The 21,335-nt window shown below is 51.6% G+C and overlaps 1 protein-coding gene and 1 long non-coding RNA gene across 6 annotated transcripts in view; both read left to right on the top strand.

The window, feature by feature from the left end:
• The window catches only part of UBE2O (ubiquitin conjugating enzyme E2 O), a 50,775-nt gene that overhangs the window by 12,418 nt on the left and 17,022 nt on the right, over positions 1–21,335 (top strand). The window contains exon 1 of one of the 5 annotated variants that reach the window (XM_081575472.1): positions 2,092–2,272. The exons of 3 other annotated variants lie outside the window; for them this stretch is intronic. The gene's annotated coding sequence lies outside the window, so the exon portion shown is untranslated. Of the gene's footprint in view, positions 1–2,091; positions 2,273–21,335 lie in introns of those variants that run through there. One more of the 5 variants, XM_081575473.1, reaches the window with a different exon arrangement.
• LOC145540632 (uncharacterized) lies at positions 2,164–10,107 on the top strand. Its single transcript, XR_014078435.1, has 2 exons — positions 2,164–2,211; positions 6,945–10,107. It is a non-coding gene; the product is annotated as an uncharacterized LOC145540632 (long non-coding RNA).

Genomic DNA, 21,335 nt, shown 5'->3' with positions numbered 1-21,335 from the left:
CATGATTCTTAATGTCCATAATTCCATCCGATGGATGAACCTGTTTCTTTGATCAGTCTCTTTCAACCAGCTAAATTATTGCCAGGTTTTCAGTTTTAAATGATGGAACTGACATCTTAATACTTTTTCTCTATCTTTGTCTACCTCTGTAAGTTTCTTAGGTTAAATTCCTAAATGAAATTACTGGTCAAGGGGTAGGAATACATTTTTAAGATTTGATTCATTTTACTAGACTGTCCTTCCCCCGAGTGGTCTCCACTTAGACTTCCATCTTAGAACGCCTGTTTCCCAGCACGATGCTGAAGCCTTTTGTGACTTAGGCGAGAGTACCCAGCTAGTTGGCAGCATGTAGAGGACTAGAGCTCAAGTCAGCTGACTGTGCCCCGGTTGCCAAGAAATAAGCCCTTCTTGTGCCAGGGATTGGTCCTGAGCTCTGCGGCCCGGGAGGGCCGGTCTGTTGTGCCTTCAGCTCATGGCGAGCATTTTCCCCAGGCAGAGGGCTGGATGAGGGGGCAGTGAGTAAGGCAGGGGTGCAGGAAGCACTCCCTGGGGTTTGGAGTCAGCATGGAGACCCGTGATGGCTCCGTGTCCACAGCTCACCCCATAGACAGAATCTTGGACAGTTCTGGGAACTGGACGAGATCACCCTGAGCACCACTCAGCGTAGCGCTGGCTGGCAGCTGCCGCTACTGGAGAGTCGTTTAGCTCTGCTTCAGTTTCCTGGTCATGTTTGGGAGCCCGCACAGTAAATGTGATTGCAGGTCCAAGGGGGGATATTGCTAATTAGCTTGTCTGCCCTTTAAATTGAAATCTTAATGCTCTTGTGTGTGTGTTTAGATAGATAATATATGCAGATAGAACAACATTCAAAAGGCTTAAAGAGGATGTCATGAAATGTTTGTTTCCTTCCTAACATTTCTTCTCCCCAGAGACCATCACTATGACCAGATATAGTCTGTTCTAAGCATATATATTTAACAAGACTAGGCATATATTAACACCCCACTTAGACTTTCTCTGTGATGGTTCTGCAGCAAGACTGAATTAATTAGATTTTTTTTTCTTTTTTCAATATTTATTTATCTGGCTACGTGGGGTCTTAGTGGGATATAGTTCCCTGACCAGGGATTGAACCCAAGCCCCCTACATTGGGAGCTTGGAGTCTTAGCCACTGGACCACCAGGGAGGTCCCTAATTAGATTTTTAAAACTATTTGCTACTTCTTCCTCCCTGCCCCCATGTTTTATTGAGATCTAATTGATATACAGCTTTATATAAGTTGAAGGTGTACAGCATAACGGTTTGACTTAAATATGTCATGACATGATGATCAGAATAAGTTTAGTGAATATGCTGCTGCTGCTGCTAAGTCGCTTCAGTCGTGTCCGACTCTGCGACCCCATAGATGGCAGCCCACCAGGCTCCGCCGTCCCTGGGATTCTCCAGGCAAGAATACTGGAGTGGGTTGCCATTTCCTTCTCCAGTGCATGAAAGGGAAAAGTGAAAGTGAAGTCGCTCAGTCATGTCCGACTCTTAGCGACCCCATGGACTGTAGCCTACCAGGCTTCTCCGTCCATGGGATTTTCCAGGCCAAGAGTACTGGAGTGAATATACATAGTAATAAAACAAGAAAATTCTTTTCCTTGTGGTGAGAACCCTTAGGATTCACTCTCAACTCTCGTATATAACGTACAGCATCTTAATTACATTTGTCATGGTGTACATTACGTCCGTAGCACTTACTTACAACTGAAAGTTTGTACCTTTGACCACCTTCCTCCAGTTTGCCCCTCCCGATTGCCCCTGCTAACCACAAATCTGATCTCTTTTTCTGTGAGTTTGTTCTTGAAGTGTGTTTGACCTACAGCGCTGTTAGTTCCTGGTGCACAACATAGTGCGTCAGTATTTCTGTACATTTCAAAATGGTCTCCGCTATTCTCTGCCTGTTCTGACATGCATGTATATATTTTCCTCTGCCCCCCTCCTCCTCTTTCCAGGCCAGCCTGGGTGGGGTTCGCCCTCCCTCTTTATTAGCTTTGTGATGTTGAGCCATGGACTTCAGAGTGTCCTGTCCCTGGCCCGTCCTTCCCCACTTTCTCCTCTCTGCACGGGCAGCATGCCATGTTGAGTTGGATACCACATAGGGAGAGACCACTGTGCTGTTGGGGGCAGCAGGACCAGCGTTTATTTTCTCTTAGCACCTGCCCCCAAGCCCTCTGTCCAGGTTCTTCTCAGCCAGAGGTACCACTGATGTGGGTAGGGGCTATTGGAGGTACTTGAATCAAAAGACCCTTGGCAGAGCCCGGGATGGGTGGGGTGTGGAGCGGGGGAGGGGAATGACAGTTGTGGTTTGGTTTGGGTTTTTTTTTTTTTTTCAAAACTAAACGAAAAAGCATTCCCAGAAGCTTCCCTAGTGCCTTTTGTCTCCACTCTTGGCATTTTGCTCACAAGGTATGAAGGTTCAGGCTGGGGCCAGCGCAGAAGTCCTTCCAGAAGCCAAGGCTAAACTCTTGAGAGGACCCTCCATAGCTGCAGAGCAGACCGTGCCACGCGCAGTGGGCTGTTCCCTTTCTCCAGGGCAGGCGTGATCCCAGCGCTCAGACTCTCTTCTCCGTGGCTCCAGTGAGACATTTCCCAGGTGGCACAGCTCACAGTGGCATGGGACTGTGTCCTTGGCAGTAGTTCCCAAGGTCGGCGTGTGTTTCTTCCATAGAGAGGCTTCCAGCTTCCCCGCCTGCACAGACACTCACACCTTAGATTCCCCTCTTCTGTGCTGGTGACCCTGGACCACGAGGGCGTGATCAGTGCTGGTGGGTCTTCAGCTGAGGCCCGGAGATGGTTGATATTGGCTGCATCCCAGGTTTTATGGTGTCGAGATCCATAGCAACAGGGAAGGGACTGGAAGGGGTGGTTAGATTTGGTTTGACCCCTTTATTTTGTAATCAAGGAACTAAGACCCCGAGGGGCTAAGTGGTTGAGATTAAGGTTGATGGAAGCTACAAATGGACACCAGCACTAAACCTTAGGAGAGAGAAGTCCACAGGAAGGCACCCTCTAATTTCTGAATAGAAGTCGAGGGGGTCAGTGGTGTCGATTTTAGTTTTCTGGTGATTTAGTTGCAGTGGAGACAGTTTCTGGTTTTTGACTTGGAAAATAAAGTCTATAATACAGAGGATTTAGGGGATTTACACCATGACTCGAGAGATATATTCCAAGAAAACTTTCTACTCAAGAACATATAACCAGGCAGCTTAACCTGGGCTTGCTTGAAAAAAAAAAAAGGAAAAACAGCCACCAGCTTTATTGAGGTATAACTCATATGCCCAGGTGGCGCTAGTGGTAAAGAACCTGCCTGGCAATGCAGGAGACATAAGAGACATGGGTTCAGTTTCTGGGTGGGGAAGATCCCCTGGAGGAGAGCATGGCAACCCACTCCAGTATTCTTGCCTGGAGAATCCCATGGACAGAGGAGCCTGGTGAGCTACAGTCCATGGGGTTGCAAAGAGTCGGATATGATGAAGCAAGCGACTTAGCTCACATACCATAAAATTCACTCTTAAAGAAGACAATTCAAATGGTTGTTAGTATATTCAGAGGTTTGTACACCCAACATTACAGTCTAAATTTAGAACACTTTCATCACCCCCAAGAAAGAAACCCTATACCCATCAGCAGTTACACCACATCCCCCACTCCTCTCAACCCCTGGTAATAACCACTTTCTGTCGTGGGTTTGCTTGTTCTGGACGTTTCGTATCGATGGAAACGTAAAGAGTTGGCCTCCTGTGTCTGTGTGGCCGTCTGTGTCTGACTCCTGTCACTTAGCCTCGTTTTGCGTTTCCTTCATGTTGTAGCACACAACAGTGCGTGCGTGCTCAGTCGTGTCTGACTCGCTACAACCCCGAGGACTGCAGCCCGGCAGGCTCCTCTGTCCATGGGATTCTCAAGGCAAGAATACTAAGAGTGGGCTGCCGTTTCTTTCTCCAGGGGATCTTCCTGGCGTAGGGATCAAACCCACGTCTCCTGCATTGGTAGGCAGATTCTTTACCACTGAGCCACCTAGTAAGAGCACGTAACAGCGCTTCATTCCTGTTTATAGCCAGGTAGTAGTCCACTGTGGCCTTCCCTGGTGGCTTGTTGTTACCATCCTAGTGGGTATGCAGTGGTATCACATTATGATGCCATGTGCATTATGACTAATGATGCTGAGTGTCTTTTCATCTCCTTGATCGCTGTATATGTATTTTCTTTGAAAACACGTCTATTGAGATACATCCTTTGCCCATTTTTTAGATCGGGTGATGTGTTGACTTGCCTCTGAGACCCTGCATTTGGGTCTTGTCTGTCCTTTATTGTTACTTTTTTAACTTTACAATATTGTATTTGTTTTGCCATACGTTGACATGAATCCACCACGGGTGTACATGTGTTCCCCTTCCAGAACCCCCCCCCCACCTCCCTCCCCATCCCACCCCTCTGGGTCATCCCGGTGCACCAGCCCCAAGCACCCTGTATCATGCATCGCACCTGGACTGGCGATTCGTTTCACATATGATAATTTACATGCTTCAATGCCATTCTCCCATATCCTCCCGCCCTCGCCCTCTCCCATAGAGTCCATAATACTGTTCTATTTATCTGTGTCTCTTTTGATGGCTCGCATACAGGGTTATCTTTACCGATTAACTAAATACCATATATATGTGTTAGTATACTGTATTGGTGTTTTTCTTTCTGGCTTACTTCACTCTGTATAATAGGCTCCACTTTCATCCACCTCATTAGAACTGATTCGAATGTATTCTTTTTAATGGCTGAGTAATATTCCATTTTGTATATGTACCACAGCTTCCTTATCCATTCGTCTGCTGATGGACATCTAGGTTGCTTCCATGTCCTGGCTATTATAAACAGTGCTGCGATGAACATTGGGATACACGTGTCTCTTTCAGTTCTGGTTTCCTCAGTGTGTATGCCCAGCAGTGGGATTGCTGGGTCATATGGCAGTTCTATTCCCAGTTTTTTGAGGAATCTCCACACTGTTCTCCATAGTGGCTGTACTGGTTTGCATTCCCACCAACAGTGTAAGAGGGTTCCCTTTTCTCCACACCCTCTCCAGCATTTATTGTTTGTAGTCTTTTGGATAGCAGCCATTCTGACAGGCATGAAATGGTACCTCATTGTGGTTTTGATTTGTATTTCTCTGATAATGAGTGATGTTGAGCATCTTTTCATGTGTTTGTTAGCCACTGTCTGTCCTTTAGACCCTGATAGGTGGGCCCTCTCCTGTGGTAGGTGCCCTGTCTGTGTCCCTGGGGTCTGTGCGAGGTGTCTTGCTTTACACTGGGATCTAACTTCCTTTCCTGTTTAAACAGCTTTAGGGGATTTGAGACCCTGAAAGATCTTTAGGTTCTACATCTTTCTAAGAACAAAGTTCTGATTGTTGTACCTCTGGTGCTCCACAATGACTCTAGAGTGAGAATGAGGTTGTTGAGTGGGGCTTCTTGGACAGCGGGGCAATCTTTCACATATGTTCCAGTCACTTGGAATATGCGTAGTATGCCATTTACAATTGAAGGTTTTCAAAGGCAGAGACTGTACCATCTTTTTTCCCCTTGAGTCTCTCGTAGTATAGATTGTAATATTTCTTATGCAGTAGGTGATGAAATGGGGTTCTCCAGGTAAAGAATCCATCTGCCAATGCAGGAGACACAGGTTTGATCCCTGCATCGGGAAGATCTGGAGAAGGAAATGGCAGCCCACTCCAGTATTCTTGCCTGGAGAATTCCATGGACAGAGGAGCCTGGCAGGCTACAGTCCATGGGGTCGCAAAGAGTCGAACACAACTGAGTGAATAAACAATAGCAACAGTGGTGAAATGCTTGTTGCTTGACATGAAGGTACTTTGGTCACAGTCGTTTCTGGAGCCATTTGGCAGGTGGCTGTGCTGAGACGGTGCAAGGATGCCTGTGTGTGACACGGGGCTTTGTCTGCAGAGGCCCTGTGCTTTCCAAGTGTGTCTTGGCTGCCGCCACTTCACAGATCCTCCCTCCTCAAGCAGCATGGCCCACTGCCGAGGGGCACACGTGCTGCTATTTATGCCCTGCGACTTTCTCAGTGGTTGTTTTGAGGTTAGCACGTAAGAGTCTGATCTCATTTTGTAAGTGTGTGAAGTGTTGATTCCCCGCGCCTGTTGCCTGACAATGACTCCAAGTCCCTCCCTCCCAGAGCCCAGCTTTGTCCTGGATCAGTTCTGATTGGAAATCACAGCCCTCTGTGGAATTTAAAGTTTCTTTGACATTTGAAACAAAACCCTTTTGTAGGAGCAGACAGGTGGCCCTTTCAGAGCATCGAGGGAGTTTCAAGTGGAGTTGTGCTTTCTCTTCCTGTCCCCCCATTTCGAATCTTGGAGTCGCCATGACTGGAAGAGCCCGTCAGAGATGCCCTGGTGTCTAGTAGGTAGTGTGCACATACTTGTAGATGAGTGTTGAAGCCGAAGATTTCTGATTTGAGTTTGTGATTTCTTGTTTTTGTTGACACGTTACCATCTCTCCGTCTTCACATCCGTCCCGTTGTTGTTGTTCGGTCTCTTAAGTCATGTCCGACTCTCTGTGACCCCTCGAACTGCAGCTCGCCGGGTTTCCCTGTCCTTCGCTATCTCCCAGAGTTTGCTCAAGCTCGTGTCCGTTGAGTTGGTGATGCCATCTAACCATCTCATCCTCTGCCACCCTCTTCTCCTCCTGCCCTCAATCTTTTCTAGCATCAGGGTCTTTTCCAATGAGTCAGTTCTCCACATCAGCTTGCCAAAGTATTGGAACTTCAACTTCAGCATCAGTCCTTCCAATGAATATTCAGGGTTGATTTCTTTAGAACTATAAAGTTGAAAGTGTTAGTCGCTCAGTTGTGTCCGACTCTTTGGGACCCCATGGACTGTAGCCTGCCAGGCTCCTCTGTCCATGAAATTTTCCAGGCAGTAATACTGGAATGAGTAGCCATTCCCTTCTCCAGGAGATCTTCTCAGCCCAGGAATCAACCCTGGGTCTCCCCCATTGCAGGCAGATTCTTTACCATCTGAACCACCAGGGAAGCCCTTTAGGGCTGTGGTTGTGTGTAAATACTTTGCAGAATTCAGGTTAAGGAGCTCTGGTTGACATGGTATGCTTGGGTTAACACGGGTGATTGAACACATTCATTTATTTCCACTTCTTCCAGAAACCCTTGTAAAATGACAGTGAAAGAATTTTTAAAATGTCTGAACCCGTTAGAACCAAGAATAGGAGACAAGACAATAGACAGGAGACTTCAAGCTGTGGAAGATGGACGGTGGAAGGTGGCAGAGCAGGAGCTGAAATGTTGGTGCTGCAGAGGCCTGCCCGGGTGGGGGGCGGTATGGAAGCCTGGGGTCCTCAGTGCCAGGACTGCGTCTGAGCCTCAAGACGGGCGATTCGCTGAGAGTCTCCGTGGGAGGAAATGAAGCTCCCCAAGTTACCTGTCTGCTTATACCAACCAGAGAATACTTATCTCCTCTGCCCACAAGAGCAGAGGCTGATGCTCTGGAGAAATCCTCAAACCAGGCACTCTGGACGAGGCACCTCAGGCGGAGCAAAGTGGGCAGCCAGACCCTGAAAGAGGATTCAGGGAAGTCTGTCCAGTTGAGGGGAAATCCCAGAGCCCGAGTCCAGGCAGGGCACGGGGTTGGAGGACTCCCCTCTGGAAGAAGAAACGGTGTCAGAGACAGACCTTTGGTTGCCAGCATTTGGCAGGCCCTCAAAGCAGAAGCTGGGTGCTTCAGCTAATACAATCAGTACGAGTCCAGAGGCTTGCTTGTGTGCACAAAGCTTCCATCATCTTTTTATTGCCTCAGCTTTTAGATGTTTTTATTTTGAAATAAGTGTAGATTCCTAAGAAGTTGCAAAAAAATGGTAGAGAGAGGTCCCCTGCACCTTCCATCCAATTTCTCCCAGTGGTTACATCATACATAACCCACAGACAGTATCAAAACCAGGAAACTGACATGTCCAGGATGCTTGTGTATGTAGCTTCATGTAATCAACACAGCAGTCAAGGTACAAGGACTGTTCCATCATCACAAAGAATTCCCTGATGACTCATTTAAAAATAGGAATGGACAGCAAGGATCACTGCCTGTTTTCACAAGGTTCCCAGCAGAAAGGGTAGAGGCCAGAACAAGCAAAGAGAAAGATATATCAGAGGAAACAGCTGATAACTGCAAACAGAAAAACCCTCAAAACACATACCAAGTAGCCTCAGAGAAATAAGAGTCAGCATTTTGTCAATGAAATAAAACAGGATGCTATAAAAGTCAGAAGAGGAAATAATTCTTAGAAATTAAAAACACAACATTGGAAGGAAAAAAAGCATTGACAAAGACTCCCAGAAAATAGAACATCTGACATCTAGGCGATCTGTAAAGAGAGGGAAAACAAAGGGCAGAAATGTATCAAAGAAATGAGAAATGTTTCCAGAATCGATGATCACAAGGTTCCAGGGTGGTGAATGGGAAAAGTCCTAACTGGCACATTCATATAATTCCAGAACACTGGGGATAAAGCTTCCAAAGCGACCAAACAGTCACTAACAAGTTTGGGAATGAAGATGCATCAGATTCTCAACTTCATGGGAAGCCAAAAGGCAATGGAGTAGATTTCCAGTCTGACGTGTAGATTAAGCTAATGTACAACGGAACCACTCTTACCGTAGTCACTTAGAAGTGCTACATAAAATAGAACAAAGATTTTAAATATCACTGAACATACGAGAAAGGAATGAAATAACAAGACACAGCATCAAAGAGGGACCCTAAAACCCGAGCAGGCCGCCGATGTCATGGCAGCTCTGGGGGTGCTTGTGTGTGTGTGTGTGTCAGTCGCTCGTCGTATCCGACTCTTTGAGACCCCATGGACTGGAGCCTGCCAGGTTACTCTGTCCATGGAATTTTCCAGCCAAGAATACTGGAGTTGGGTTGCCATTTCCTCAGTCAGTTCAGTTCAGTTGCTCAGTAGTGTCTGACTGACTCTCTGCGACCCCACGGACTGCAGCACACCGGGCTTCCCTGTCCATCACCAACTCCCAACTTGGTCAAACTCATGTCCATCAAATCGGTGATGCCATCCAACCATCTCATCCTCTGTCGTCCCCTTCTGCTTTCAGTCTTTCCCAGCATCAGGGTCTTTTCCAGTGACTCAGTTCTTCGCATCAGGTGGCCAAAATATTGGTGCTTCAGCATCAGTCCTTCCAATGAATATTCAGGACTGATCTCCTTTAGGATGGACTGGTTTGATCTCCTTCCTGTCCAAGGGACTCTCGAGAGTCTTCTCCAACACCACAGTTCAAAAGGATCGATGTCTTCAGTGCTCAGCTTTCTTTATGGTCCAACTTTCACATCTATACATGACTACTGGAAAAGCCATAGCTTTTACTGTAGGGACCTTCATCGGCAATTCGTACTCCAGGGGACCTTCCTTACTCAGAGATTGAACCCACATCTCCTGTGTCTCCTGCATTGCAGGCAGATTCTTTACCCACTGAGCCATCAGGAAAGCCCCAGGGATGTTTACTGGGCCCTGAAACAGGCCCTAACAATAATATAACTTTGGATTCGTTAAAAAATGTATAGAATTGAAGTAGAAATCCCCATTAAAGGGCTATTAACTGGTAAAGGGGGGAAAAAACAGACATGAGAAAGTCTCCCCATGGAGCCAGAGAAATGATGAGGAAGTTTATCACTGCCCTGCACTCAGATGCTGGGGGAAGTCTCCTGTGAGCGATGGAAACATCCGAGTTTGAGGTCTGTGTTTATAATACCCTACGTGTTTCAGGAATCCCCAAGCCAGCACCAGGCTGGTGATACTCCTGGAGCTACTTGCAGAAAGAAAAGCAAAAAGTTTGTAGAACGACCCTTGCACAGCTCAGGCCACCTGGAATCCTACGATTTCCACAAATTACGAGCTTGTGCCAATAAATTATTAAACATACAGAAATCATAAGAGTCAGGTGTCACAACAAACAGGAGGATTTCCAACATTTTACAACTTCAGATGATAGAAGAGATCTTAATGTTTAAGGTGATCAAAGGGCTTAAAGAAAGATTAGAAATCAAGAAAAGAATAGGATACAGTACATTTTAAGGAGGCTTTTTTTTTTTTTTTAAGGAATCACATAAAATCTCTACAATAAAAACTCTAGCCGTTGCATATAAAACCCAACAGAGATGTTAAACGGCAAAATAGACGCGCCCCAGGAGAGAATTATGTATGAGCCAGAAAAGAGATCTGAAGAAGTGAAGTAGACTTAGCACAGGCATCCAGAGAGGTGGTGCAGAGGGGAGGACGCGAGGAGGACCCAGGCCGACTCTGATGGAGTTCCCAGAGGGCTCCGGCGCATCTTAAAAGCAGCTCGAGAGGAAAACAGAGATCGCTCCCAAGGCTCAACACTGAAACTCAGCAAGTGTCTACCAGGCCACGGTGGAAGAAAATCTTCACGAGGACGATAAGACCAGCATATCATTCTATCGCAAGAACAGAATACAGGCATTTTGGTGGGAGGGAGGTTCAGGAGAGAGGGGACGTGTGTATGCCTTTGGCCGATGCATGTTGGTGTATGGCAGAAACCAACACCATATTGTAAAGCAACTATCCTCCAGTTAAAAATAAATTAACTTTAAAAATATATAAACATTTTCACAGAAATAGAAACCCAAGTTTAGACCCTCATAGACTCTCACTGGACTTCAGGAAGAAGGAGACTAAAGCCAGGACAGAGAGAGAAATGGTGTGCAGAGACAGCGGAAGCTGGTGGTGGAGCTGAATCATGGTCAGCGTGTAACACAGTGGTCGTTACTGATCTGAGGAGAGTCAGAAACTAAAACCCTGACAAGCGGTCAGTGGAAATGCGGGAGAGGGTCATGGGAGTGAACACTAAGATCTTTGAACTGTCAGGGAAGAGCGGGAGGGCAGCTGGTCTCCTCTAGACTTTCTGAGCCAGTTGGACACGTTAAAACATTCAGGGTGGAAACAGGATCGAAAGCCTTCAAACCAACAGAGGGAGAACGTTCAGGATTATAAAAACTAGGTCATTTCACTGGAGAAAAGAGGAAAGAAAAAGTGTGATAGAAAGCCCTACAGGTGACGGAAGGAAATCGCCCCGGATCACAGTGAATATAACCAGAGCAACAGCGCCAGGTAACACCGGAGGCCCTCAGTTTGGACGAGATGAGCCCTCGACGCTCCTTGGAAGCGTCACAACCAAGTCACCTGGCAAGCACTTCCGCCCGGGCCTGCGAGGCCTGGAGACACGTGCTCCCGCGGACCTTCCTCCAGAAGCCGGTGGGAGGTGTGCTCACCTAGACCAGGGGGTGTCCTGGGATCCAGGCCACGCGATCCCACCCAGGCAGGCATTGGAGAGGCGGGCTGGAATCTGCAGGAGGGAGAGGGACAAGACCAGAGCCGTCCTGTTAGACGGGGCCCCCCGGGGGTGGGGTGGAGGGCTGACCCCTGGGCCGGGCCAATGACCGACGGGACCCTGCCCTTGAGCAGCGGCTGGTCTGGTTGGGGGAGCAACTCACGTGTTCAGAGGTGGCGGCCAGCAGAGGGTCTCTCGCTGGACACTCAGGACATTTATGAGGCTGAAGCCGAGCCCTCCAGCCTGCCCGAGCCAGGAGAAATCTCGGCTGGCAGACTCGGCTGTCCTGTGGGACGCCAGCCTTGTGGAGGGGGCCAGCCCGGAGGCGCCGCCCTGAATACCTCGCAGGCCGGACTCTTGAGAGCCTCCCTGGGCAGCTCCCACCAGACCTGTCTTCGAAGTCTTAAAGAGAGGCCCTTCCCCAGCCCACGTCCCCTCCTTCCAGCCTAGTTCCCGAAGGAGCTGCCACCCTCCACTGCCTGCTTCCTGGGGGGCCAGTGGCTCTCTGCTGGGGGTGCAGCTTACCACTGTGTCTGTCCCCGGCCCAGTTCCTGCAGGTTCCCCCATGGCCAAAGCCGTCTGCTTCCAGGGCAGGGCAGGTGCTGCGGGAGAAGGAAGCGGGGAGGTCAGAGAAGGCCTTCCTGATGGGGTGAGGCCCAAGCAAAGACTGGAGTCAGCTGTCTGGGCACGTGTAAAAGCTGTGACTGTCACCATGGCGGCGCCTCGTGTGTGATTGATTCCTCATTGCACTTCGTGCCCCCGCCTCCTCTTGGCTCCTCCCGGCCTGACGTTTCGTTAGCACCAGGCACACGGAGCGTCTGGCATCCTCGTAGGTGTGCAGATTGTCGCGTGAGTGTGTGGATAGATGGATGGATGGTCCACGGTTGCATGAGCAGCCTGTGACAGATGTCAGGGGAAGCCAACCCAGGCTTCTGCAGGGCGGGCTCTGTCCCTGCCCGGCCGCTGGGGGAGGAGAGGCGGGTCTGGGGTCCAGGCCCGAGGAAAGCAGGGTTCCCGCTGGATGCCCCGTCGTACCCTCTCTCTGTGCACTTCACTGCACAGCTTTGTGCTTCACCTCCCGTTTCAGGGCAGTCCAAACTGACCAGTGAAGTAAGCCCTGAAATCACTGGCAAAGCATAAGCAGGGGTGGACAAAAGAACTGCCATTTCCATTACTTGCCACATGCCACTTGTGTCCTGGAGGCCTCCATCTCAGAACCACCACAGACCTGCCACCTGCTGTCACCCTCGTGTGACTCGTTTGACCTTGAAAGGATTGTGGCAGAGCGCTTGTCCCATCTTCCTCCACTCAGATTGCGGGGGGGTCCTGGCTGCAGCCTGCGGAAGGTGGGAAGGATTCTTCAGACACCAGCCTGGGGGCGTCTTCTGGTTCTTCTTCACACTTCCGGTCCCGCAGCCTGTTGGCCAGTGCTGAGGGCCCAGGGATTAAGAGAAACAAGGCCAGCCCAGGTTGGAGGGATGGGCTTTCCTGGTGGCACAGTGGTGAAGAATCTGCCTGCCAACACAGGAGATGCGGGTTTGATCCCTGGGTCAGCAAGATCCTCTGGAGATGGAAATGGCAACCCACTCCGCTATTATTGCCTGGGAAATTCCATGGAACAGAGGAGCCTGGCAGGGTATAGTCCATGGGAGGGCAAAGAGTTGGACACGCTTGAGCAGCTTAGCATTCATGCGGTTGGAGAGATAGCAAGGCTGAAATGTTTCTCTAAAAGGTATATCCCGAGTACCCCCAGCAAGTCTCCAGCCCTTCTCAGGCAAGGGTGCTGACGCTCCAGGGCATCCATAGTAATGTGTTAGTTAACGCGTCTTCATCGATGCTGATTGCTACTGTCCTTCAGAGAACAGAAAATAGTCACCTTCTGTGCTCTGAGGGCTCAGATGACGATGACTCGGGCCTTTCTGTCTTTGGAGGAGTTGTGAGCTTGCAGGACCCAGCTGGGTCTCTGGTGCCTACAGGTGTTTCCTCCTCACCTCTCCAGTGGGTGGTGGTGAGTCCTTTCCTTGTTCCCAGCCACGCCAGTTACCACACGCTCAGCCCAGAAGCCAGCTGCTCAGTAAGCATTTGTGCTTAGTTCTGTTAGAAATCTTTGCTCAGAGGGCAGGCTACCCGATCCTCCCCTGGTCTAATTCTGGTGACATGGGGTGGCTGAGGAAAGGAAGACGTGACTGTTGAGGTGGGCGCTGGTGAGAGGTGAGGCCACGTCAGCTGCTCCCCAGCGGGGCCAGCCTGTCTGTGGGGCTCGGGGTGGCTGTGCCGTGGACCGAGGGGATCAGGCCGGTCCAGAAGGCCGTCAGCACTTTGGGAGCAGCTGGCTGTGGGACCGTCACTCAGTGATGTGAGGCCCTGGCTCACTTTCCATCCCAGGAGGGCCTCACCTCGCTTCCTCCTCGGCTTTCTGTGCTTTGGCCAAAGCTCTTGCTTCCTGGGCAGGGGGTGGGGAGAGAACATGTTTGCAACTTCACCCCCCACACACACACCCAGTTTGTACTGGAAAGATGGAGTTTTGGAATTGAGGAAAGCAGAGGACCACAGTTATTCCAGGGAGAGTCCTGGAAGCTCCTGCCCCACTGTGTGGATCCCCCTTACCTGCCTGCGGGGCGGCTCAGGGTGTGGGTGGGCTGGAGGCACAGAGCCCTCACGGATGGTGAAGACAGAACTGCCCAGGAGGTAAGCCACTCTGCCCCGCCACTGCCTAGCCCACCTCAGTGAGAACCTGGCCCCGGAGGAAAGACTCGGCCTTGGACCAGGGCTCTGGTGTGTTATTTTTTACTGCCTTTTCCTCCCATATTTGCATTTTTAAAAATAGCAATGCAGAGTGAATCCTTGTCAGTCTGAGTCTGCTGTGGAAGGTAGGTTGCATTTCGCAGGGAGTGTAGCTGTTGATCAGGAACCCATTCTCAGCATTTGGGAGCGTGGACCACAGGAGCCGTGGCTCTCCTGGGGGAAGGTGTCCCCAGCCTGCCATTGCGGGAACAGGCCCAGCTCTCTGCCAGCCAGCGATGACGTCATCTTGAAGGTGATGTCACTTTTCTGTGGGTTTGAAAGGGGGGAGATAAAGAAGAGGGAGCAGGAGCGTCTGGGAGCCGAGGTCCGGTGGTTGTCCTTGAGGATTGGACCAGGCAGAGACTAGGCTTCCTGCCAGGGTGGTTCTTTCTCAGACTCGGGGTTCTTACCCACAAGGAGAGCTGCATTCGATGCACCAGCTCCCGCCCATCCGGTCACCCAGCTCTAAAATCCCCGCTGTTCTTGTGGCTGCAGCGTGGGACCCGGAGCTGCCTTCCTGCCTGGAGGTCTCCACCGTGGGAAAACCGAGTCCCCTAGGTGTTCAGGGACGCGTGCTGGCAAGTTCTGCTCTTTGCCACCTAGGCAGCAGCCGGCCTGGGTCAGGTCCCAGGGCTCTTGGCCCCAGGGTCTGGGGCTGTTTTCTTGGCGTCTGTCTGGAAGCTGACTGAGGCCAGGGTCTGGACCACTTGAACAGAGGTCAGAGTTGGGGCCACATCATCTAGAGAACCTGGTACCTGTGTGTCTGCTCAAGGGCTGACCCGCTGGAGTGTGTCGGATATTCGGGGGGCAGGTGTGAGCTCAGCCTCACTTTGCTTTGCTAGTTATTGTAATCTACCTTACTTTTGCATCTTGATCCCCAGGTTTTTTATCTTTAAATTTTTAAAAAATTAATAACAGGGACCTCCCGATGGTCCAGTGGTTAACTACAGGGGACAAGGGTTCGATCTGTGGTCGGGGAACCAAGATCCTGCTCAGGCCATGGTGTGCGGCCAAAAAAAAAATTAAAAACAAGTGTCCCTGAGTAGTCAGGGCTGTCTTTTGTTTTAGAAGGAAGAGAAACGTACTGGTTGAAAGTAGAGCTATTTTAACCAGGCTGGTAATCGGACTCTCCCAGGGAACGTTAAGAAATAGATTGCTGGTTTCACCTAGAGAGTCATTCAGCAGGTTTTGGATTTTATATATATATCAGGAATCTGTATTTTTGAAAGAGCTCTGAGGATTCTGATAGTTGCTTTAAAACGTAGTCCTCCTCCCAAGGGACCTGCCGAGGTGGCGTTCATTTTTCTTCATAGTCTTTTGCTATTTCAACACTGCTGGGTTAAATATATCTAGACTTCTGCACTCTGTTTTTATGGGGCCATTGGTTCGTTTCCACCAGTTGCCCTTCAAAGATCAAACACAGTGGTGGGTGTTCAGCCAAAACACTACTTTGCTGTTGCTGATTTTAGGGCTTGGCGTCTGGAGGTGGGTGTCCAGTAGCTGAGATACATTTTGAATCCCTCACTCTCAGAACCGCGTCCTCCTCCAGACCTGTGATAGCATGAATTCTAGCCGAGACGTCCTTCTTCCTGTGTGAGACCTAGAGGAGCTCGGAGGAAGGAAGTTTCATGCTTAGTCCGACAGAAAAGAAAATCAGGCCAGGGTCTTGTGTGCTGACGTCTGCTCACGGCTCACGCCTTCTCCTCCGACAGCACAGGGGCCCCATGAGGCTCCAAGGCTGTCCTGGTCCTGGTGGGGGCTGGGGGCGAGGCTCACTCTGTGAGTGCCCGCTCCGTGACCACCCCCTGCACACGTCTCCAGGCCCTTGCTCCTGAGTGGGCTGTGAGGACACCTTCCCCTGCCCCTCCTCGCTCCCCGGAGCCTGAGAGCGCCCGTGCTGACCCGTGGCCTGGTGCTGTCTCCTCCGCGCTGGGTCTCTGGATCATAGCTCTCCCGAGGTAGGCACCTCAGCACCGCCGAGCCACCAGCTGAGCTCTCCGTCTCCCACGTGCTCTGATTCTCTCTTGGCCTCATCTCCTTGGTCCACGCCACTCTTGGTCATGGAGGTGGGTGTGTCTGCTCTCATTGAAAGGGGAGGAGAATGGTGACCATATAAACCAGATGGTGGTGACTGGCAGACTCCAAGATTTCCTGGGATTTTCTTTGAAAGACCTCCCTGATGCTGAAATCCTTTCAGTTTATACAAGACTTTTTAGAAATGCCCTCTAAATCAAAACGCACCTGTATGTTAATTTTTGCCTCTCGTTTCTGTCTTTGTAAGTGTTAATTTCGTGTATCTGTTTCCTCCAGCTGAGGTCTGAGTTCCCGGGGAGAAACTTTCAGGGGCGCAGTCCAGGCTCTGCCCTGGCACTCCCGTCTCAGCACCTTCTCAGGCCGGGGGTCTTTGGGGGGGTGCACATTCCCAATGGACTCCCCATATGGCCCCTCAGCAAGGGCAGGCGCTGGGCAGGTAGACCCCAGGGCTCCCGGAGGCGCTGAGGGGCCAAGCTCTGGAGCTGGAAGGGGCTGCCCGTCCCGGGGGACGCCCGGGGAGGTGATGGGATTCCTCAGCCCCGCAGCGGGGGCGTGGCCAAGCCGTGGCCTCCGCTGCCCTGGCTCTCAGCATGGCCAGCTGCAGCCTCATCTCCCTGTGCCAACGGGGCTGGAGGGACACTTCCTCCCCGCCGTAGGGAGTCTGCTTTTTTGAGGTCAGTCAGAGTTTTAGGGCTTAAAAATCAAACCAAGAGGTTAACAGCAGCCCCCAGGAGCCATTGAGGCTGTGCCAGGGTCGTCAGGCCAGCTGCTGCCTGAGGGACACCCAGTGCCCGAGGGTGGGTATCCCCTCCATGCCTTGAAATAGTGATGGCAGGTGTCTGAGGCACACACAGAGGTTCGTGTGCCTTCTGGGAGGCTGTGCTTCCTCCACGCGGGGTCCTGGCGCTTGAGGGTGGGCTCATCCTGCCCCGCTGGACTCAGACACAGGCCCTTTTAGCTGTTTCTCCTCCTCTCTCGCTGCCTTTAAAATGCCAGTCAGAAGAGCCAGGATTTGGGGCTATGTATCAAAATCGCTTTAGGAACCTTTTCAGGACGCCTGTTTTCAGATTACCGTCCAGGGGACCAACTGGGCAGGGAGCCTGGGCTGGGCCCCTCCTTCTACCCCGAGGCCCCTCTGTTGAGCCGCTGTTACGTGAGGACAATGGGACGTGCCCTTGGGTCACCCGGAGACCTTTTTAAGCGGTGGACTCTAAGGTGGCCAGGCTGGCTGGGGCCACGAGGAGGGTCACGCCTGCCAAATGAGGAAGGACTGTAGCAGGTCCAGGGCCCTGGAGTCCTGGCGCCAGTGGTCTGGGGCAGGCCCCTCACCTCTCCGAGCCTCCAGCCTGCTCTGTGGAGTGAGAGAGACCACAGCAGTACCCCCGACCTCTCCACACAGGGCTTATCCCCGCACAGTGTGAGCTCCGTGAAGTTCTGCCCGTGGGGTTCCCAGCCTGGGTCATCGTTCTGTGAGCTAAGCTGACATCAGACACGTGGGGGTGAGGGAGGGGTCTGGGGAGCAGCGCTGAGCTCTCTCTGAGCCTGCTATCTGCCTACTCAGGGATGCCCAGCAGCCCAGCCATCAGGACAGGCCTGAAACCATGTTGTTGACTTCTCCTTTACCTCTTGAGGAGGGAGTTCTCACTCTGAAGCTTCCCGTCTCATATCCTCCTTCTGAATCCAGGAGTCCTGGGCTCTTTTGTCCTTTTCAGAGCCAGGCTGATCAGGCTGGGGCCAAGACACTGGGTGCAGCGCTGAGTTCTTGAAGGCAGGCGCTGCCCTCCCCCTGAACGCTGCAGCATCTGCAGAGACCCAGCTCTGCTGCCTGGGCTTCAGCTGGTCCGCTGCCAGGCACAGCTCTCCGGTCCTTCCCCCTCACTTAGCAGGCAGTTGGACCCGGTCCCCTTTCTCTGTCCCCTTGGGCACGCTGAGCCTTGGGCCGTCTCCGTGAGCTGGCAGGCCGCAGCTGCCGTTTCCAGGCAGTGATGCAGTCATGCTGCATTGCCTGGCCCTGATTGCAGGCTTCTGGTCTGCGGTGTGCCATCAGAGCAAGGGGGCCCTGGGGACAGGGCCACCACCCCAGGGGTTGAGAGTGTAGAGGCCTGGCCAGCACAGCTTTCATCTGAAAGGGTGTGGGGGGTGGGGCGGGTAACCCTCGCCTACATCTCTGATGGACGTTTCCTCTGCAGCCTGGCCCTTCCCACCTCCCCCGCCTGCCCTTGGCGACAGAGGTTTTGTGTATTTACTCAAGTAAGTGTTTTCAGGTATTTTTCTTTCTGTCTCCCCTCAACTAAATGTAAGTTCTGTAAAGCCGGGACACATACCTTCATATTTGTGCTCTTGTCTCGTTCTGAAACCTATAGAAAACACTAAAAAATATTGAATTGATTGACCTCAGTCTTTGGATTCAGTGGAGCTTCTGCTGAGTGGTTTCTGTAGCATGTGATTGATAGAATTTTCCAGCGAGAGGCAACAGTGTTGGTCTGTTCTTCCACTGCCCAGCCGTTTCCAGCTCTTCTCCCGCAGGCACGTGAGGCCCTCTGGCCATTTGTGTTTGCTGGTAAAACCTTCGATCCTCAGGTGGGCAGCTTGCTGATGGCTGGGTTTTTAGGGACTTGCAGTCACATGATGGTCAACTGCTGTGGGAAAGTCATTACACTGGCATTCACTAGGCTCACTGGCCAGTCAGGTCCCCAGATCCATTCAGAACTGAAAGCTGGCAGAGGAGCCCGGCTCCAGCCCATAGTTAGTACCGTTTCCTGCCACTCCCAGTGGGACTGTTCTGAAAGCCAGCATACTGACATTTTAAGTAAGGTCAGAAAGGGTTAAGAGTTTCCCCAACCCCACAGTGTCTACGTGTAAACATTTGGATCCTAGGATTTTTGATTGTTTCCTTGGTTCTGGCTCTGGCCGAGCTTCTGACTAGAAGAGATGTCTCCCTCAACTTGATAAAACTGGCTGACACCCCAGCCAGAAAGGACCTAGCCAGAGAGGACCCGCAGAGCAGCTGGTTAGGGTGGGGGCTCTCAGACACCTTGAAAGTGACCCAGCATTGACTATACCTTTTACGTCGTGACCCAGGACTCACGTATGTTATTTATGCAACTGGAAAAGTTTTATCCAGACAGTACTCCTCTTCCTGTATATGATGCGCCCAGTGTTGGCTGTGACCCACTAAATTGATTTCATAACGCACTAATGTATCCGAACCCTCAGTTGGAAACAGTGTTGCTCAGGAATTCCCTAGCGGTCCAGTGGTTAGGACTCCCCGCTTTCATGCCAAGGGCCTGGTTGGGGAATGGGGATTGCACAGGTGAAACTGCATGGCAAAAAGAAAAAAAACCTCTGCTCTAGGGAGCATCCATTCTAGGATTCCCAAGGCTTTTTCATAATTCTGCACCGAGGGGTAGACTTCCCAGTCTGCCAGCACAGCTGCTCTGGCGTCCAGATTGCATTTGTGTTGGAAGGAGGGCGTCAGTATCCCTGCGCCTACCCTTCTCCTTTCCCCACCCATCTCTGCACCAGATCCTTCTGTATCCTTAAGAGTGTGTACATTCCTTGTTTTACATTTGTATTCTTGTCAAGCTTTGAATCCCTGCGAGGCACTGAAAAGAGTTTCACTTACCCCAGTCCTAGGTTTTAGCAAAGTTCCTGTTGAATAGTTTCATCTAGTCTCACCCCCCAAACTGAGCTGGGCTTCTCAGCCGGTGGCCAGTGCCGGCGCCCCCGTCTCGCTCTGGAGTACTGCAGCGCGTCCTCCGCGGTAAGCCCGGGTTCCCACAGCCAAGCGGACCCAAGGGCAGCAGGACTAGGACCTACTGCAGCCTCTGCGCCCTAGGCTGAGGGGGGCGCTGGTTAGGAGGCCCAAAGTCCCCCCACCCCACCCCCACCTCACCCCGCAGTGACCACTGTGCTGGCCTGAGGGGCAGGAGGGATCGTGTTTCTCAGATTGTTTTTGCCCCTTGGGAATAGCAAACCTTTAGAAATTTCCAGCACTGGCCTGACCTCATCATATTTCTTTGAGGAATCGTTCTTTGAGTCCTGGCCTAGGTAAACAGCCTCATCGCCCCAGTGTGTCTGCTGGACCTGCCACTTCCCGGCACCCCCACCCCACCCCAGGAAGGGCCTGACTCAGTCCACTGACCACAGCTCAAACCGGGGTCACGGCAGGCCAGTCCCCCCACACATACACACGCCGTCCTCCACGTCTTCCACTCACTTGCCAGGGGCGCCGTGTGGGGGTGGCAGAGAGCTGGTCCTTGAGCCCCGAGTTCGAAGCTACTCCCATTATCAGGTGAGGATCTGGTGCGGCCCACATCACTAACCCCCAGAGAAGACCACGTGGTTCTCTTGCCGCGGGTCTAAAGGACACGCGCCTCTCCTCCTCCGTGTTTTGGCCTCGCCAGAGTTTGACAGGACAGTGGTGGGTGGGCGGCTTCCAGCCTCAACGCAGACGCTCAGGCCCCTTTCAGGGCCCTTCTCTGCCTGTCGTCTGACTTCCTACTGCTTCCCCTCTCACGCTAGGGGCCCTGTTCGTGGATGCTGATCTTAGGGACCAGGCACAAAGGCCCCTTTTATCCCTTGGGCACGTGCTTTGCCCCGCTGAGCGTGCCAGCCCATAGGCCACCCAGGCCTACAGGATGTCACGTTCAGATCCACTGGAAAGGAGTGTCTTATTTCAGCTTCCTTGTGTTTTCAACCAGGTGATCAGCCTTAGTTTGCCTTTTTCTTTCCTTAGAACATTTTTATTCAGTGAGTTAGGTTCTTCCAGGTCAGCTGGGAGCAGTGTTATGAATGAGGGTCTAGACCCTGAGCTGCGGCGCAGGGGAGCTCTGTGTGCCTTGGGCGGCCCAGGGGGCAAGGGGCAGAGCGGGGGCCTCCTGGCTGGGACAGAGCCCCTGGGAGCCCAGAAAGGGGCGGGACGAACGTGCGCAGCCTCCCTGCCAGGTCGCCATCCCCCCGCAGGGTCCCCACTCCTTCCTCTGCCACCACACTGCTTTCCAACTTGAAGCACCTCATTAGTTCTGATCTCAGGAAGCAGCCGGAGGGCGATCCTTTAACCCACCCCCGGTGTGTCCACACCACCTGGCTCCCCT

Source organism: Giraffa tippelskirchi, chromosome 3, assembly GCF_054371585.1.
Source record: "Giraffa tippelskirchi isolate mGirTip1 chromosome 3, T2T-mGirTip1v1.2.pri, whole genome shotgun sequence".
Taxonomy (NCBI): domain Eukaryota; kingdom Metazoa; phylum Chordata; class Mammalia; order Artiodactyla; family Giraffidae; genus Giraffa; species Giraffa tippelskirchi.
The sequence above is the reverse complement of the archived record's forward strand: the minus strand, read 5'-3'. Positions and strand labels throughout refer to the sequence as shown.